This window comes from Protopterus annectens, chromosome 6.part0, assembly GCF_019279795.1.
Source record: "Protopterus annectens isolate FY-2018-M chromosome 6.part0, PAN1.0, whole genome shotgun sequence".
NCBI classification, from domain to species: Eukaryota; Metazoa; Chordata; order Ceratodontiformes; family Protopteridae; genus Protopterus; species Protopterus annectens.
The window spans coordinates 955633802-955641980 of record NC_056737.1 but is presented as its reverse complement, the minus strand read 5'-3'; positions in this window follow the sequence as shown (position 1 = coordinate 955641980).

Sequence of the window (8179 nt, the reverse complement as noted above, 5' to 3'; positions counted from 1 at the left end):
ACTCTTGCAGCTAGGTGTTGCTTAAAACTGCTGTTTGATACTGGATCCAATATCCCAGGTTTGCAAATGAATGTACATCATCCTGTTGGTTCCTAATATATTTTCATATCTAAACTTTCGACATTGATCAGGGAATGTGTGCTGGGCTACATTTTTTGTGAATTTTGTGACATTGCCTGTATGATTATAGGATCACAGTGTATAACGGCCATCTTTTCTTTTTTGGACTAACAACACAGGTTGTTTCAGGCATAGTGTGTTTCTACTGTTTATCAAAGGGGGCAATTTATAAACCATACAACTGGCGTTCTTCAATTTGATGTTTATTACAACTAATTTGTTATATTTTATTGTCCTTTACAGATGTTTTTTGGGTCAGCCTTTTATATCGCTGACTATTTTCCATTTCAGTAAGAACATTTTTTGAACAATTTTTTTCCAAATTGTTTATCATTCTAAGGGGAATGAATGTGGCTCACAATACCTTGTGTTCATTGTGTATTTAACATTATTCAGGAATGTCATACTTAAGGTTTATTCCATAGTGACCCACATTATCAATACCCCTGGAGGGTTAGTCCTCCCTTTGTGAAAGGTCAGAGCAAATGAATACATTTTTATTATTTATTTATTTTTTTTTTTGGTTGGGTCTGATTAATGTGACTTTGCTATTCATACATTCATGCAAGTTTTTCTAATTGTTACTTAAAGGAGCATTGTTGTAAATTTTCAAGGTAATGACTTCATACATCTATTTTTCACTATTGTCAACAATATCTATGTGGGTAACAAGCCCTATTTACTAGTGAATCGATATTATATTGAGATTACAATAGTTGTTGCCTTTTTGATTTAGATTTGTGTGACTAGGACTATCTGTGCTATATATGTCATTCTTTTTGATTTTCATAATCATTGTTTGTGTTAAATTGTTCTTAACATTTAGGGATAGTAATAGGCAGGCCTACTTCTTGGTTCCACCTTGATGGTGAGTTGGGGCATGTTTTTTTGAGTTATACAGTTGGATCAGATATTTTGTTATTATATGTTAGTTTACATTAGGTGTCTCTATCACATTCTTGATTAGCACATACTCCTCTTTATTTAATTTTGTTTATTTATAATATAAATAGAGGACATATAGGTGGTGATTACCTGGGACCAATATGGATCTTATCACTATATTGTATAGTCTATCTACTGATAGAAACTGATTTTCATGCTTTTTGATGTAATATGGTATTAATATTACAATTTTTGGTTGCACTGTAATTTGTGTATATAATAACTTGGTTATTACCCACCTACCCCACCTACCTTCTTAATCTCACATCCTAGCCCAAAGCAACCATGCCACTAGGTAATACTGTTGTAATCCTCACCTGCACTATTCTACCTTACATCACATCCTACCAAACAGCTACAGTCATAACCCCCAACCATTTCCACTGCACTCTCACATCATCTCCCCTCAAACACCCACTGCATAATTTCATTACCACAAGCACAAACTACCTCTTCCCAGTACTACTACTCAATTATCAACCCCCACCACATTTGAACACAAAATTTCCATAAAATACAACACATTTTTACTGCATATATAAAACATATTCTCAACACTCACTCTAAACTTGCTCTCAGTGGAGACATGCACCCCAACCCTGGCCCCACAATCACCAATATCTGCACAAACCCCCTTCCAGCCAACTCCCCCATTACCTAAATCACAAGCGACAAAAATCCAAATGACCACCTCATTATGTCTCTTAACATCAGAAGCATCTGTAATAAAATCCAAGACCTCCATGCCTACATAAGCCTCTACTCCCCTAACATCATTATCCTAACCAAATCGTGGCTCAAGCTTCACACCAAAAGTGAGGAGATCATCCCACCTGGATACAACATCCTCCATAAGGACAGACTATCCAGAAAAGGAGGAGGTTTGGCACTGTTGTACAAACACCACCTCAATATCCAAATTCTCACCAAATCAGCTCCCCAGTTTGACAATGAAGAAATACTTTATACCTCCTTCAAATTAAACCCTAACAAATCAATCAACATTATAGGGTGCTATTTCCCACCAGGCCAAAATATACCTCCCCTTGAAAACCTACTAGACTGGGCCAATCTCTCCCTACCCCAAGAAACTATCATCCTCAGGGAATTCAACATCAATTGGCTATCCTGCGACAGCAACCACCCAGCCCTCCATCTAAATCTCCATGGTTTCTCTCAGTTAATACAACCCCCCACTAGGATCAATAAAAACCCCAATAACCACACCATTCTTGACTGGGTCTTAGTTAACAAAGCCCTTCACACCTACCTAGCAGGCTGTTTACCTGACTCCCTCAGTGACCATTTCCCAACCTTCCTACTAAAAAGTCACATTAATGATTGCAAACCCAAATACCCACAGACTTATTCACAATAAAGCAAATTTTAACCCAAACTCCTTCACCTCCTCCCTCCAGAATGTAAACTGGTTACCTCTAAAGTACCTCAACCTAGATAAAGCAGTCCATTTCTTTAACAGTACCTTCCTCAACATCCTTAATTCCCATGCCCCCCTTGAGAAACACCAAGATCAGAACTAAGAGCTCCCCTTGGCTACAAAAAACCCACCAGAGGCCTTATGAAAACCAGGGATAAAACATGGGAACGCTGGTGCATAACAAAAAACCCCTCAGATAGACAACTCTTCCTTGAACTATGTAACAAGGTCAAAAAGCGAGTAAAAGCAGACAAAGCCCTTTTTTATCAGATGTCCCTAAACTCCTCCCAAAACGACCCCAAGCAATTCTGGTCCACAATTAACTCTATACTCTGCCCAGGAAAAGTAAGCACCCCCCCCCCTCCAACCACCCCTCTCTCCACCAGTAGCATTGCTGATTACTTCAATAAACACTTCACAGAATCCATGCTATCCCTAACAAAAAAAACACTTCCTTGTACTAATTCCTCCCTCACCCAACCCAAAATCACCCTTCTCTACCTTCTTTCTCTCCACAGTACCTACCTCCTACATAAGAAGACTCCTGACAAAACTAAAACCCACAAAACTAGCAGCCAACTACCTGCCCACTGAATACCTAAAGATAGCAGCTGATGTCCTAGCTTATCTTATTTCCATATTAATCAACCACTCCATATCTGAATCCTATATACCCATGCTATGGAAAATATCCCACATCATTCCCCTACATAAAGGTGGCCCCTCCACTGACCTCTCCAACTACCGCCCCATTGCCATCCTCTCTCCCCTCTCCAAGATACTCGAAAAATGCATCAAGTCACAGATCTCCAAATTCCTCCTTAACAATAACCTACTCTCCAGTATCCAGCATGGTTTCAGACCACACCACAGCACGACAACTGCTCTCCTCTCCTTCACCAACACTATCCTCCATCACAAAAACAATGGTATCCTCTCCTCTAATGTATTTCTGGATCTATCTAAAGCCTTTGACATTGTGTCACACAATCTATTACTCTCTGCTCTATCTGACCTCTCTTTCTCCACACCAGCCACAAACCAGTTCCACAGCTATCTACAAGGCCACCAGCAATCAGTCATTTGGGACAACAACCTATCCACTTGTCTTCCTGTTACTCTTGGGGTTCCTCAAGGATCCATCCTTGGCCCACTATTTTTCTCCCTTTTCACCAACAACTTGCACACTGCCACCAAACATGCCTCCCTCATACAGTACACAGATGATTCCACCCTCATCTGCTCAGCCCCAACTCTAACAAAACTCCAACAGATCACCCATGAATATTTCTCTTCAGTTAAAAGCTGGCTATCTAATACCCATCTTCTCCTCAGTTCAAATAAAACTAAACTCCTCATCTTCCAACCCTCCAAATCTACCCCAAACACCCCACATTTCACTATTCAAGCCAAGGATAGTACCTTGATTTCACCAACAGTCCACACAAAAGTACTTGGCATACAGATAAACAATAATCTCAAATTTAACACCCACATATGACTAACAATAAAAAAGTTCACAAAAAACTGGGTGCCTTATATAGAAGCTGACAATACCTCACCAAACCAGTAAGAATCTCTATTACCAATTCCCAACTAATCTCCACCCTACTCTACGCATCACCAATACTTACAAATCTTAGACAGTCAGACCTACACCAACTCGAAGCCTGCTACAATAAAATCACAAAATTTGCCACTGGTGCCTCTTACTGCAGCCAACACTGTGTCTCCCTTAGAGACCTTGACTGGCTTGAACTCCCTCATCTCCTACACCAAACTCAACTCACCTTTGCTCATAAACTAGTAAACCACCCTCTCCAAATCCCATCACTCCATACAAATCTCCAACCCTACCACTCTTCCAGACCACTACGCTCCTGCAAAAGAAATCTACTCCTGCTCACTAAAGCCAAAAAATTAGCAGTTGAAGCATTATTTTCCTGTGCTATATCCAAGCTCTGGAACAACCTTCCCACTACCATAACTACCCTTCCTTCCTGCAGTTTTTTTAAGGACTGCACTTAAGTCTCACCTAAATTCTCATTGGTTTTGTCCTTGTCCAAACCCCGATTAATAAACCCCCAACCCTTCTCTCCTTTCCCAGATTTAGATAGAGTATCCCCTCTATCACTATAAAACTGAACTGAAGATTACTCACTGCGTGTTAATCCTTCCTGGATTTAGTTATCATTTAGTCTGTTATTGTTATCTAGTTACTGTTTAGAAACTTTGTAGCAGCGTGTTTTACTTCTTATTACTCAATGTTGTAATTAGAGCTTACTACTCAATTGTCCCTAATTTGCTCCTGTATTTCTCCATGTTATGATCACCTCTACTGTATACTGTATTTACAGTTTTAAATGTATTTTAGTATTTTTAACTTGATTTTAAGAAGCCTTTTAGATTGTTAACCTGGCTTGTGATGAATATTCATGAGTTTTATGATAATGATGTCTTAACAACTTGTCTTTTTGTATTGGTAAGTTTGCTTGTCAGGATGCTACACAACTCTGAGTTTGAATGTTAGATCCACATCTGATGAAGTTTTAAAATGAAAACGCTATGTTTTTTGTGTCTGTGTTCATGTGTTTTAAATTTTATTAAAATCAGTTTATGGACTCCGCTGGCTGGTTTTGACTCCTTGGTACCTTAGATATTATGTCCTTAAGTTTAAGATGGACTATTCCTATCAAAGTATTTTATATCTTGATGTGCAATTATATAAGGAATCTAATATATTGCAAACTTCAGTCTATAGGAAGGAGGTTCAGTTTAACAAATATGCTCATGCTAGGAGTATGCACCCTAAGCATATCTATAGGAATATAGTTAAGAGTCAATTTATGAGGGTGAGTAGGCTTAATACCGATGAGAACAAATGTAAAGAGCAGATAGAGACCATGGTACAGGAATTCAGAAATAGGAGTTATGATGAAAATCTCATTCAAAAAGGTAAGAGAGAAGTATTGGAAAATAGGTGGTTAATTGATGCTCCATTTTTTAGTGATTCTGCACAGCCCATCCCAGTAATTAATAATGATGAAACTGTACTTAGATATGTTACTACTTATAATATCTACACAAAACAAGTCGAAAGTATAATAAAAAAGAATTGGAGGAGTTTATCCTCGATACCTGAACTGCTAGCTATTGTAGGAATTAGACCAAAATTTGCATATAGGAATAATATGAACATAAAAAGAGAATTATGCTATAAGGATTTTAATGTTAATCAAGCAACTTTCTTAATAAAGAAAAGTGGTACATTTCCCTTCCATAATTGCAGTTGTTGCAATAACATTTGCAACAATATACAATTTCAGCATCCAATAAGAAAGGAAATGTTTGGGATTAAGTGTCACGCTACATGTAATGCCATTATGATAGTTTATATCGCAACGTGCATATGTTGCGAATGTTTCTATGAAGGGAAATGTTCAGGTGCCTTAAAGACCACATTATTGAACACAAATCTGACATCAGAAGGTTAGTAGAGACAAATGCTTTAGCAAAGCACATTACAGAAAAAGGTTCGCAACATGGCTTTAAATTTAAAGCCTTAGAAGCTGTGCCTAGTTGTTTAAACTTGAAATTGCTGATTTGGTTGATTACTGAATTGGATTACAAGACTGGAAGTGGATAAACTTCCAGGATTGAATAATGTAGTTAAAATAAAACCGATTTTGATTGCAAAACAGAAACAATATAAACAAATAATCATTTTTATTCTAATTTTAGAATGCTTTTTAGAATGTATTGTCTCTTTTAGTGGATTTTTTATTTGAATTGGTTGGCTGTGTCATGTGCTGTTTCTTAATGATGTATAAATTGAATGGAATGAAAGAATATTATATACTGAAGAAGGGTGTTTCCCAAAAGCTTTATCTTGTATTGAATAAACTGAGCATTTTTCTACTGGATTTGTTTTTCTTGCTATTACTGCCTATATCTTGTGGATTTTGCTACAGTTGGTTCATGTGGTTAAACATCTAACTCCCTTCCCCAAGAAACTATCTTCTTAGGGGATTTCAGCATTGACTGGCTATCCTGCTCCTCCTCTAAACCATCATCATATATTAACTTACACGGATTCACCCAATTAATTACATCTCCTACTAGGATAAATAAAGCCTTCAATTGCCAATCCATATTGTACTGGACCTTAGTTAACAACCCAACCATAATATCCCACTCAGGATGTCTCACTGACAACTTAAATGACCAACAGTCAACCTTTTTCATTTGCGCCAAAACCCATCAAATTCACCAGACTACCTACCATAAAACCAGAGACAAAAGAAATTTCAATTCCAATGATTTAATTTCCTCCCTCAAAAGCTGCAGCTGCAAAACTCTCAGATGGCTATCTAGATGAAGCAATTAACTACTTCAACTCCACTTTCTTAAACATCCTCAGCCATCATGCACCACCAAGAACTATAAGAGTTAAATCAAACTATGCTCCTTGACTTAGTAAAGAAAGTAGATCTCTTCTTAAGTCCCGGGATAAGGCCTGGGTACAATTTCAAAAAAACAAATCCCACTTAACAAGACAAATATACAAGGAATTACATAATAAAGCCAAAAAAACTAGTGGAATGGGATAACACCAATTACTATCGGAATATTCAAACAAAACACCTAAACAATCCACAGAAATTCTGGGCTGCAGTTAATACTATTCTACACCCTGGTAAATTAGCTACCCCCACTCCATCAGCACTGAATCGCATAGACAATGTAGCAACCCAATTTAATTCCTACTTTACAGAATCTATCCAACTCATTGCAAACTCTAAGCCCTATAATACTGACCATACTCCTGACACAAGCCCAAATTCCTCCCATATCAAAAGCTCCCACAACCAGTTTTCATTCCTACCAGTCTCTGTAGAAACAATGAAAAAAACACTCAAAAAACTTAAACCAACTACCCTAGCAGCTGATAACCTCCCTGAAGAAATTCTTCAAATTGCAGCTGCAGGAATAGCCTACCCAGTAGCCATTCTAATAAATAGATCAATTACTGAGAACCTGGTCCCCACTTTTTGAAAATGTTCTCATACCATACCCCTACACAAAGGAGGTAACTCCACTAAGTTAACTAGCCACCACCCTATTGCTATATTATCCCCTCGTCTTAAATTCTTGAAAGAGTCATCCACACCCAAGTTATGAGCTAACTTTAAAGAGAAAAATTGATTACAGATACACAGCATAGCTTTCACCACTCCCATAACACTACCACAGCCCTGATGTCCTTTACCAACACAGTTAGTCATCATAGGAATAAAGGGTGATATGTATCTGCTATTTTCCTGGACCTATCCAAGGCCTTTTTTATGGTTAACCACACAAAACTAATCAATATCCTCTCCTCCCTACACCTCTGTACCTCATTCATCTCCTGGTTTCAAAATTACCTTACAGGATGTCAACAAGCCACCCTATGGCAACAACAACTATCCCCCCTCCTTCGAGTTATCACAGGAGTTCCCCAATGTTCCAACTTGGGGCCTCTACTTTTCTCAGTCTTTGCCAATCAACTCCATACCTCCACGCCTCATGTCACCATTATCCAATATGCTGATGATTCAATTCTTATATGCATAGCCTCTTCTCATCTCTTCAAATTCTCCACAAACACACCCAGAAATCATTCCTATTGGCTGA